Below are 12,460 nucleotides of genomic sequence, written 5' to 3'. Positions count from 1 at the left end.
AAGAGAGGGCTCTGGGCCCAGCCCCTCAGCCCCTCCATGCTGATATTGTGCCAAGAAAAAACCTACAAGAAATGTGGTAGCCCAGTAAATATATCTGAACTGTGGAAAATAGAGAGACTGCAGTTTTCTCTGGGGGTGTTCCTGTTATTTCTTCCGGAATGGCTTGTGGCCATCATGAGTGGGAAAGAAATTGGAACTGCTAAAACGACATGTAGCAGTGGACCACAACACACCGAATTCCCTTTGGGCCAAGAATTTAAGAGTCTGCCAAAGCAGCTAAGCAATTTACAGTAATGACAGTCTGACCTCACTTAATGGCCTAAGTAATCAGGAGACCAGGTGGCTTATTTCCACACTCAGCTCAAGTGAGCCGGGTGCTGCTTCGAAGCTGCTAGCAGGCATCCTGGGCTAATCTGCCTCTTTAAACAGGTGTTTGCTGGCCCTGCTCCTGCTCCAGCTGGCAGTGTCTCTCTCTCTCTCTCTCTCTCTCTCTCTCTCTGTCTCATTTCTGGATATAGAATCTGATTTGCAATAGGTACAGAAGAAAGTCTTCAAAGTGTATATGATCTTTTTTTAAAAAAAAATCAGCTTCCTTAATAGCTTTTCAGACCTATAAAATTAAATATTCCATTGCGCTTTGTGAGTCTCAACTTCAAATTAAGGCAGGAATAGAAATTAGAATTTAAAGTCAGTCTGTCCTGCCTTCTCAGCTTGGCTGTGCTCAGTGCCATTGGACTCTTTCACTGCTATTCAGGACTCCTCACTCTGCCCACAGAAATCAGTCACAGACTTGAATCTCAGAGAATATTGAAAACCCATGGCTGTGAAAGAATCCTCTTTTCTCAAGTAACTAATCAGCATTTTTACACCTACTCTATGTCAGGCACCATGTTAGGTGCTGAGGATATGAAACAAACCCAATAAAAAGAAAAAAAGCCAGTCCCTGCCCTTGATAAAATTATGTTCTCCTGGGGGTAGGAGGGAGGATGCAATATACACACATAAATAAATACAAAAATATATACAAAGTAAATGCAGGTTAAATACAAGGTTAGCTTTTTTTTCCAGGGAGACTGGGTAGAGGGAAGCAATTCTACTTGGGGAGACAGAGAAGTGAGGGGACTGGCCCAGCACCTCATAGCTAGTAAATGCTTACCAACAGCTCTTTTAAGTGGTTATTTAATCTGCGCTTGAGGAGCTCCAGTGACAGGGAGCTCACTACCTTTCAAGGCAGCCTTTTCGTCATTTGGACAGTTCCAATGGCTAGGAAGTTTTCCTGCCCTCTAGCCTATTGTCTCTGCAACTCCTCTTTCCTCCCCTCCATCCCCTCTCCCCCATTTCACCAGGCGTTGCTCTCTGTTACCTTCCACTGTTTTGGGGAGAAGAGCTGATCTGTACTTAATACCTAGGTTGGGATAAAGGAAAATGGGAAGAAGAAGACTGCAGAGCCGAGTGCTTCGAGGAAGGAGGTTACCCAGGTTAGCTCCGCCCCGGCAGTGCTCGTGTTCTGGATCTATCTTTCCCAACCTTGCCCCCTTGAAACCTACCCTCATTTGTCTATCACTGGGATTAGTAATCGACTGACTAATTCATACTATGTTGTTAATGACTTATAACGGCTTCACAGTTTACTTTTTTCAATGGTATAAGTCGTTTTTACTAGAGATAAGAGTTTGATCAGGAAGAATTAATCTCCAACAAGTGGAATTTTGGGAATCCACAGGTGGCATGACAGGGAACGTTTTTGGGTTTTCTTAAAATCTAGGCAGCAGAGTGGATAAAGACCAGTCCTGGAGTCAGGAAGACTTAAGTTCAAATCCAGCCTAGGTACTTACTAGCTGTGTAAATAATTTATCCTGGGCAAATCACTTAACCTCTGATTGCCTCAGTTTCCTCTGTTGTAGAATGGAGATAAATAACAACACCTTGAAGGGTTGTTGTGAGGCTCCAATGAGATAATAATTGTAATGCGCTTAGCATAGTGCCTAGCACACTTAGCACTGAGATGTGCTGTATAAATGCTTATTCTCTGCCCTCCCTCCAGTCCTATCCCAGAAGTGGGCTGCCACATACAAAGCCAATTCGGCTTTTCTCTATCATCTGTGTAAGACGACATGCCCCGCACGCTGTTGGAGAAATGGGGGGCAGCTAGGTGACGCAATGGATAGAGCACCAGCCCTGGAGTCAGGAGGACCAGAGTTCAAATGTGGCCTCAGATACTTACTAGCTGTGTGACTCTGGGCAGGTCACATAACCCCAAATAATAGAGGGATGGACGGATGATAGATAGATAGATGGATGATACATGGATGGATGGATGATAGATATATGGATAGATAAATTGATGATGGATGGATTGACGGATGGATGGATAGATGATAGATTGATGATAGGTAGGTGGATGGAGAGAGAGAGAGAGAGAAAGAGAGAGACAGAGAGAGAGAATGAGAATGGGCTGGGACTGGATGAAGAGAGGTTCAAGGCCAGAGAGACCAGTATGGGAGGCATGCAAGACAGAAGTGGAAGGTGAAACCACCAGAATGGAGAAGCTGTTCAGAGAAAGAATGTAGGTAGAGAAAGGTAGATTACAAAAGACAGGATATGCCTCCAAACAAACGTTTGGCAAAAGTCAGTTGAATAATTGCTCCGTGCTCATTTGTGACCTCAGCACCATCTGAAAAAGCAACAACAATTTCCTCTACCAGTTGTCAAAGAGCTGTTTGTCATTTAAGTGAAGCTATTATTTCCATTTCAGAAGCCAAGAGCATCATGCTCCCCTATTCATACAGGGTTCGTTGGTGGCTGTGGGGTTTTCCACCTCCTAGGGATTACATTATTTTGCCCCAAGCGAGAAAGCATTTTATCTGTGATAAGAACATCCATGTTGAGGAAAGATTTACACACAAAGTAAAATACTGGGTGTTTGAAAACGCCCTCACTGACTGTTGGGAGGAAAGCTTTCCACCTTCATTCAGAGCTTAGAGCCTTCGAATCACAGAACAGGGTTCCCTTTCCTTTTACCCCAGACCTTTTTCAGTGACTGGTTTAGCTCCTATAAACCCGAGATTATTGAGCCTCACCTTTCCTCATCTCCTAATGGGCTCTTTGTCAGTTTTATAGTGTTAGGGTGGTCTGAGGCAGGTGATCAGCATGCTAAGTGTATCATATTTATTTCAAAGCCCTGGGCTGTTCGGGGGGTGGGTTCCTCGATTTGAGCGTACTGATCCAAGAAGGTATAGGCTGCCAGAAAAGAAAACAACCAACCGGATGCATACACAGCATCCTAGGCTAGTGGTTCCTAATATTTTTGAGCACGAGGACCTACTTTTTAATGTCCAAAAATGTGATAGACTCCTCTCTTGATAATGGTGGTACTATTAGTGTCCATTGATTGAGGAAATATGTAACTATCTTGCAAAAAAAACTTCATTCCTCCAACAATCTACAAAAGCTGAGTGTTGGCTCTGATACTTTGGCTGAATGTGTGTGTTGGCACTGACATCAGGATAACCTTGGCCAAGTCACTTAACTTTTCTGAGGCTTGGTTTCTTCATCAATTAAGTGGGGATAATTGTTCTTGAACTACCCCATCACAGTCACAAGACTGTTAAGAGATGAGCGCTTAATAATCTATAGTTTGCTATGCAAATGTAAACTCCCATGATTATATATAGTATATTCATAACAAATACTAGATATCCTGTTCCTATTCTATCTCCTAGAGTTTAAAGGAGACTTAGATGCTACCCAGTACCCATCTCTCATGTTTCAAATGAGGAAGTCAGTTCCTGGTATAGTTCTATTCATCTGAGTGGGTGTCACATACTAATAATGATAATGATCCTAATAAAATCCATAAAATAGCAACAAAATTCAGGGTCATTTACTCTAAGGCAGCTATTAAAAGATGAATAGTTCCTCACCAAAAAGTATGAGGATCCAATCATTTAACCAGCATTTAGTTATTAAGTGCCTACTATATGCCAGGCACTATGCTAAGTACTGAGGATACAAAGGGGAAAAAAGTGAACTATTCCTTGCCCTGCAATACTTTACATTTTAACTTTGGGGACAGTATGCACATACGTTAGTATGTATACATACAAATATATACAAAGATACATACAAATTAGATACAAGGTAATCCTAACAAGGAAGAAGTTAGAAAAAGCCCCCTGGAAGGTGATTCATGAACTGAATTGTAAAGGAAACAAAAGATTTTCAAAAGTAGACATAAGGATGCAATGCATTTCAGGTATAGGCAACAATATGGAGGAACCTCAAATTTTTTGCAAGGAAGTTGTGAATTTTCTTAACCGTGGACACTAACAGTATGACTATTGGTGGAAGGGAGATCAATGACATTTTTGGACATTAAAAATAGGTTCTTTTTTTTAAAGCATAATCAAAAGCATTGGAACCTAGAATGTTATGTGTCCATTTGGTTAAATGTGTGTATAGACTTTTTTTCATGCAAAGTCACAGAGATAGAAGATCAAGCACTGTGTGTGAGAGAGAGCAAGATCAATATGACTGTACCGTAGAATGTATCAAGTGGAGTAAGACTGAAAGTTGTGAATAGAAATTAAATATGAACCAGATTTTAGAGGTCATAGGGAACCACTGGAGTTTCTTGAGCAGAATGGTAACAAGATCAGACCTGGGCTTTAGGAACATCATTTTGGTTTCAGTGTGAAAGATAGATCGGAGTGGGGAGAGATTTAAGGCAGAGAGAACGAAGAAGAGGTTATTGCAATTGTCCGAACTACTTGAGTAGTAAGAACTCAACCTAGAATGGCAGCTGTGTGAATGGAAAAAAGAGGACATATGTAAGAGATGTTGCGGAGATGAAAATGATAGGATATGGTAACTTATTGGATGTGAATGTGAGGAGTCAAGGAAAACATGGAGATTGGGAAATTGGTTACCTGGAGAGACACAGGTACCCTCAGCAGAAACAGTGAAGCTCAGAATAGGGCTGTATTTGGGAGAAAAGGTGAGAGATGCCAATGTGTAGGACAATAATATGAAATAATAGCAAAATAGTGACTTTTCCCAGGGCCATTTCTATCTGAAATTCATAGGAAGAGGGAAGGAGGAGGAGGAAGAGGAGACATGGAAAAAGAGGTCAAATTTGCATGAAAACATGATGAGGTTGTCATCCCTGTGTGTTCTTGGCATATTTTGAAGATCTTTTCAGTGAACCTACCAAAAAATGAACCTATATATCCCCAATCTTTTATTTAATTATAAAAAAGCAATAACTTTATCCATCTGTACCGTAGTCCACAAAACGTTAGATAGAAAAGAATAACAGAATAGCAACCTAAGGTCGATTTCTATTTGAACTCCACTGAAAAATATGAGATTAACAAGATGAATAATATGTGAAAAAGTGACAGTTGATATTTATATAGTGTTTTAAGGTTTGCAAAGCATTGTGCATATATCTTATTTGATTCTCCAGCCGATTTTATGAGGTAGAAGTATTATTATCTGCAATTTTTTTATTATTGTTCAGTTGTTTTCGGTTACGTGACCCTATTTGGAGTCTTCTTGGCAAAGACACTGGAGTGGTTTGCCAATTCCTCCACCTCATTTACAGATGAGGAAACTGAAGCAAACAGGGGTAAGTGACTTATCCAGGGTCACACAGCTAGTAAGTATCCGAAGCCAGATTTGAACTCAGACCATCCTGATTCCAAGCCCAGTGCTCTATCCACTGTACCAGGCAAGGTAATTTTTTTTTACAGGCAAGGAAATTGAGATTCAGAGAGTTAAGTGACGTGCTCATGTTAAGCAGCTAATGTCTAGATGAAAGACGGAGTCTTTACTGACTCCTAGATCAATGTACTTTTTACTCTACACACATTAATGTAGAGCTTTAGTTTATCAACTGCTTTCCAGATACCACCCCTGTGATATACATAGTACATGTCTCATTATCCCAATTTTATAGATGAGGCAACTCGGGTGAGGACAAGTAAAATGACTTCTCATTACTAATGTTCCTTCCAACTTACAATTGTATGTTGCTTTGATGCCACATGGTGACACAGGCAGTAAGGGTGGGGGCAAGATTTGATTCCAGGTTTCCTCATTAAAAGTCCAACAATACGTGCCATGACTGCTGTTGACCAATTAGTTTGTTCTCCTTTTATTGGTGTAGACAAAATGGAAACCTCTCCTAATTCAGTTTGGACTCTCCCATTATTGAACTTGCCATTCTTCCTCCCAAGAGAATGACTCATGACGTTTAAATCTGTATTTTGATCATCCTAAGCTCTCATCTTTCCCTTCTTTCCTGAAGCCTGGCAAAAATATAAACCTTGCTCATATTTACCTTATATTTTAATGACAGAAGAGTTTTTTATGGTAGATGGTTTCCCTTGCCTTTTAACTTATCTCAGTGCCTTTAGTTTTTATACCCCAATTGTTTCCTGTAAATCACGCCTTACCCATTGAGTCTGGCATAGTATTCAACCTTCCACGTCCACCACCCATAACATTTTTGGTGAGAGTAGGGAGATATGTTTCATTGTTTGATCTGCACTACCAAGATAGGTCTTTAAAATAAATCTGTTCAGTTGCCTTTTACTTTACTGTCATTGTATATACTTCTTTCATTGTGTTCATATAAGTTTTCCCATATTTCTCTGAATTCCTCCTAATCTTTTTTTCCCCTTATGGTACAGTAGGTTTCCATTATATTTATCTATCACAGTTTGTTCAGCTGTTATCCAATTGTTTTGTACCTTGTTTCTACTTTTTTTTGCTATTGCAAGTAATGCTGCTATGAACATTTTGTCCAAACGGGGCCTTTCTACCAACCTCTTGGTCCTTGAGGCATATATCCAATTGAGCAACTTTTCTAGAGTAATTCCAACTCCACCTCCAACCCCAGAATGGACTATTTTTGTAGCTCCACCAACATTTTATTAGTGTGCCCATTTCCCCCAAACCCACTATCCTTGACCATTTCCATCTTTTTCATTTTTGCCACTTAGATGGGTGCTAGGTTAAACTTCAGAATCCTTCTAATTTGCATTTGCCTTATTATTTGCGATTTGGAGTATTTTTTGGCAGATAGTTCTGATGAGTTCCCATTTGATGATAACTCCCCTATGGGTAGTTTTTTGAACTCCTCCACAAAACTTTTGTTTGAAAGATCAATCTGTCTCCATAAGTTAGTATATTTATAGCTCAGCGAGGAAAATTTCCATAATTCTATCACAGCCTGTCAGTTGAAAACCTGGGAGACCCTTGGGTCTGTCACTTCTTGGAGAGTTAAATGTAACTCTTACTTTCTTTACGCGACATGACAAATGTGGAGGGAGTAAAGTTTAGTCGCTTAAAGGATATTCTCAGCAATGAAGCTGATAAATGCCAGGCTCATTGGTAGCATACATACAAGAGAACCTGTTCCTGGCATTTTCTTTGGTACCTGGAATTTAATAACATTCTTTCTTCTTCTTTCACTCTTGGTTATCCTGCCTTTTGGGGGTGCATAGAGTATAAATGAGATTTCATAAGAAATTCAGGGGAAAAAACACCTTGGGAGCCAGATGAGTTAATGAATAACAATGAATGACACATACATTTTTCATTTTCTTCCATGGATTTCAAAGCTTCTTATTAATATTAATTAATCACCATTGTTGTTTAATCAGATTTTCCACCAATGTCTTCCTCTTATGCCCCAGGGTGATGTGGTAGTGTCCTGGGTGTCCTAGTCAATAAGCATTTATTAAATCCTTACTATTGGCTCAGGACCATGTCCATGGCACACAGGCTCTGACAAGACTTAGCAGCCTGGAATAGCCTTAAGGATGGGCCTGCGACTGGAGTATGTTTTCTCCTAATGGTCAGTTTAGCTAAGTGAAGGATTCAATGGCAGGTTGACTATAGAGATTGCTGTTTTTATAGGTGGAGGAAACACTGACAGTAATAGACTCCTTGGAGTATTATCAAATGTTTTGGAAGTTCTCACTACCCATACACGGGACAGCGTAGGATAGAAAGAATGATGAGAGTCAGGAGAAACCTGGGTTTGAGTCCTGCCTAATTTACTAGATGCCTACTAGCTGCATAAGTATCTTGTAAATTAGCTACTGAGTAAATTAGTTACTAATTTATCTGAGCTTCAATTTCCTAATCTGTAAAACAGGGGAAGAGAATGGGAGGGAATAAAATTCCATGTAGCACCTACTATGTGCCAGGCCCTGTGCTAAGGGTTTTATAAATATCATCTCATTTGATCCTCATAACAACCCTGCAAGGAAGGTGCTGTTATCCCCATTTTATGGTTGAGGAAACTTAGGCAAACAGAGGTTAAGTGACCTGTCCAGGGTCACACAGTAAGTGTCTGGGGCCAGGTTTGAACTCATGTCTTCCTGACTCCAGGCCCAGTGCTCTAACCACTGAAACACCCAGCTGACTCAGTAGATATAATAATTCCTGCAATGCCTACCACATGGTGTTGTTTTGAGGATCAGATGAGGTAAAGAACACTTGAAGAAGAAAAAGCATTTTATGAGCACCTAGTATAGGTGCTAGGCATACAAGAACAAAAAAGGAAATAGTCCCTGACCTCAGAGAGTTGAGGAGATGACATCCACATGAATAAAGGTGGGCAAAATAAATGCAAGATAGTTTTGGGGATGAAGCACTGGCAGCTGGGATGATCAGGAAATGACTCATATAGGGATGGAGGTGAGGAGAAAGTTCATTCCATGAGTAAGCATCAGCAAAATCATGGAGATGGGAAATGTAATGCTGTGTGTGAGGAACAGCAAGATGCTCAGCTTGGCTGGACCATAAAGTGGAGTGATAGGTGTAATAAGGCTGGCAAAGTAGATTAAAGCCAGGTTATAAAGGGCTTTAAATACTAGAGATTACCCATCAGGATTAGGGATATAGTTTGGAGCTATAGGATAGAATTTTTCTCTGTAAACTTAACTGGCCTCATCGATACTGTTAGTGACTCCTAGGAGCTTACTGACCCAATCCCTGAGGAGATTTACATACACACATATGTGTGTATACATGTGTGTATATGCACCCACACATATTTATAGTACACATGTATGTAACCTACACACAGTACAATATATATGCATATACATGTATGTGCGTGCAAATGTGTGCGCATGCATGTGTTGTGTATGCATATATATCTAATGGCCTCCTAACTAGTATCTTCCTAATAACTTGTATCCGCTCTCCAATCTGTCCTTTGCTCAGTTGTTGAAATTATTTTCCTGAGGCAAAGGTTTGACCATAACACTACCTTTTTCAAAAGCATTCAGTAGCTCCCTCTGGCCCAACTTTTGGAGTAAAAGACTACAAGCTGGCAGGATACGTAAAATTAAATCTATAGCTAATCTCATTTAACATCACTACCTTTCACATACTGTGTTCTTGACAAAGTGGGCTGGCTAGTTCTTTCCTAGCCCATCTCTACTCTCTCCCACCTGGGCTGTTTCATTTCCAGTGCCTGAATCTCCCTCTCTCTCCATATCTCTACCTGTGGGTATCAGGGCCACGTGGTGTCAGATCCACTTCCCTCTCTTTGGCTGTTCTATGATTATGCCCCTCCTTTTTCCTTACTCAGTACATCAGTACATGGTCAGACTGCACATTGACTCAGTTTTGGTTCCAGGTGATGATTGGTTTGTGTCTTGATGGATTTACCTGAGTGTGTGTAAACATATCTGAGGCCCAGAATCCCATTTACAGCCTGGAACTTCCCTGTAGTCTCCCAAATTGCATCTGCTGCCGCTGGAGAAGTAGAAAGAGCCAGGACCAGTAGGGAGTGACAAAGTGAGCAACCAGGAATTTAAAAGAAAAAATCAACATCCATACTCGGAAATTGATACCCAAAGAAACTCTGGTGGTGGCCCCTCATCACCTAGTGACTCTGTGAGCTCTGATGTCTATTCATGCCTTAACATTAGGTCAACACCCACAGGGCCTAGCTAGAAAGATTGTTTTTCTACCTGGCTATTCTTTTCCCCATTCTTCCTCTGCCCCACACCCCCACTCCCCCGCCTTAACTCCATGTGATTTAGCAAGAAGATGGGACTGGCAGGAACAGACTAATGCATATAAAAATGAAGGGGATGAATCTACACTAGGACATCACAGAGGGAGCTTTTTGATTTTCCAACCATTTGGGGCCCAGAGCTGATTCCACAGAGAGCGAGAGACCACAATGCCTCATTTATCTAGCATGTATTTATCTGACAACCTCAGCAACCATAGAGCTAAGAGCTAGGAAGTAAGCAGAAATGACATTTGAGAAACCAAGACATCGCTTACAGAGTCTGTCTATTAAAACTGGTGGGCTTTACTCAGAGATGAGCCATTCGGTCAGAGCTCTTCAAAGATCTTTGTTTATTCTTACATTAGTCACAATTCTAATCAGGTTGGTCATCTCAGACCACAATAAATTTGAAGCAACAAATCCGAAAAGCTGTTGGAAGGTGTTATGCCAACAGCAATTTGGCATAGCAGCCAAGAAGGAGGAAGAATGTATAAAAAGCAGGCCTAAGAACGCAAAAAGCCTGGGAGTCTGGAGGCCACTCAGCATAGGGGCAAACAGCCTTCCATGCCTCAGTAGACACCGAGACTGTTCAAATATTATAGCTTAAGAAGGAAGGGTAGTGTATAATGTAATTTAGAAATATTTCCATTAGAGGCAAAGTCAAAACTTTTGAGGGTTAAAAGGCTACACTTTAGTAATCTGGAAAATTCACTTATGTGATATACCTTAGACCTTATATATGATGGACAAATAAGGCATTACTGTGTTCTGGAACAGAATAGGATTTTTTGTGTATGTGTATTTTAAATAAATCACTCAATTATGCATGAACATTCTGTAGAAATGGAACACTCCTAAGACAGGTAGGCCAATAGTAGGCTAAGTTTGGCAGCATGTATACTAAAATTGGAACAATAAAAAGAAGATGAGTGTGGCCCTTGCTCAACGATGACATGCAAATTTGTAAAGAGTTCCTTATTTAATTGAGAGGCATCGTGGTCCAGTGGAAAGAACATTACAGCCTTTGAAGTCAGAGGACCTAAGTTCATATTATTATTTTGTCACTTACTATCTGTGTGACCTTGAGTAAGTTATTTAACCTCTCAAGTTCCCAGTGTCCTTATGTGAAAATGAAGGCATTGTCTTATATTGCCTCTAGGTCCCTTATAGCTCTCAATCCATGAGTCCATGATCACAGTTGGCTTCAGAGAATACTGGACTAGGGGTCAAGAGACATGGATTCTAGTCCTGATTGTCACTAGCTTTTGGCCTTCAGTAGAAGGTTGGACCAGATCATGGCTATCCTTGCCAGCCCCCAAGTACTTCAACATTGCATCTTCAACATTCCTTCATCCTTCATCACTATCTGACTGAGTTGTCAATTAGCTTCAAGAGAGTCAGAACAAAGTAACAGTTAATTAAAACTATCACTGGCTACCCTAATGACATTGGTGAAAAGAAGGGATGGTCTTTATCTTTTCTTATGTTTTTAAGCACTCCAAATTATTTCTATAGCTCCATTAACACAAAAGTCCTGCGTATGACCCAAAGTGTCATGAACGGGGGTTTAAAGCCTGCAATCCATAGAGCCCCACTTCAACAGTTCCTCTGAACAGCTGCCAATTGACTTTGGCTTTTAAGACTAAAACAGCCCAGTTCCAACTACTCAACTCTGGCCTTCCTGATCAGTCCCTCTACATTTAAAGGGTTCTCGTTGATCTCTCAGTAGCCTTCCTCACTGGCCTTATCTTCTCTGTGTCACAATCTAAGTACCTTAGGGATATGGAATCTAGCCTCCTGGTTTCCTTTTCATTATTCCCTGAAGGCTGGGTAGGAGACTTGGCCACAGGCTCACTTGCAGTAACAAGTTTGGACATAGATATTTAGAAGAATCATGTTACCTAGGCAAGCAGATCCAAGTCTTTTATTAAATGTCACAAAGGTTCTCGTATTCACCAAGAATAGCTTCTGTTCTATAAGTGTTCAGATTTGGCTGTCATTTTGCCAGTTGGACTATGATGTTATTTGACACCCCCCAATAAATGGTCTTACACTTAATCCCATCTGAATGGATCAGAAGTGGGAAAATAAGCTGCCCCTTTTGCTGTCTATGTATGGTACCTGGCAGCATCTTCTCTTTAACAAAGTCATTTTCTGCAGCCTTTCTGAGCTGATCCAGTTCAACATACCCTGCCCCTTTAGGCAAAGGAGAGGACAGATTATAAGGAAGCAAAAGCAAGCTGTGTCAAAGAAAAGTAGGATTGTTGAAATGGGCCCAAGGAATCACCCATTGTACTGGCAGGTTTCCTTCAGAGCCTCCTGCCAAAAATGTTCAGGGAATAAACAAGGTGTTTATAAACTACACATGCCGTGGAAAGTATCCAGACAATGTGAAAAGGCAATGAAGAGAGCCGG

The 12,460-nt window shown here is 40.7% G+C and overlaps 1 protein-coding gene and 1 non-coding gene across 2 annotated transcripts in view; both read left to right on the top strand.

Moving 5' to 3' along the window:
- The window catches only part of ACOXL (acyl-CoA oxidase like), a 531,229-nt gene that overhangs the window by 321,062 nt on the left and 197,707 nt on the right, over nt 1-12,460 (top strand). The window lies entirely within an intron of this gene.
- On the top strand, nt 10,922-11,028 carry LOC118845138. The gene has a single exon (XR_005010019.1). It is a non-coding gene; the product is annotated as a U6 spliceosomal RNA (small nuclear RNA).

The sequence above is a fragment of the Trichosurus vulpecula genome, chromosome 3 (assembly GCF_011100635.1).
Source record: "Trichosurus vulpecula isolate mTriVul1 chromosome 3, mTriVul1.pri, whole genome shotgun sequence".
Classification (NCBI taxonomy): domain Eukaryota; kingdom Metazoa; phylum Chordata; class Mammalia; order Diprotodontia; family Phalangeridae; genus Trichosurus; species Trichosurus vulpecula.
This window is presented reverse-complemented; position numbering and strand designations above follow the sequence as displayed.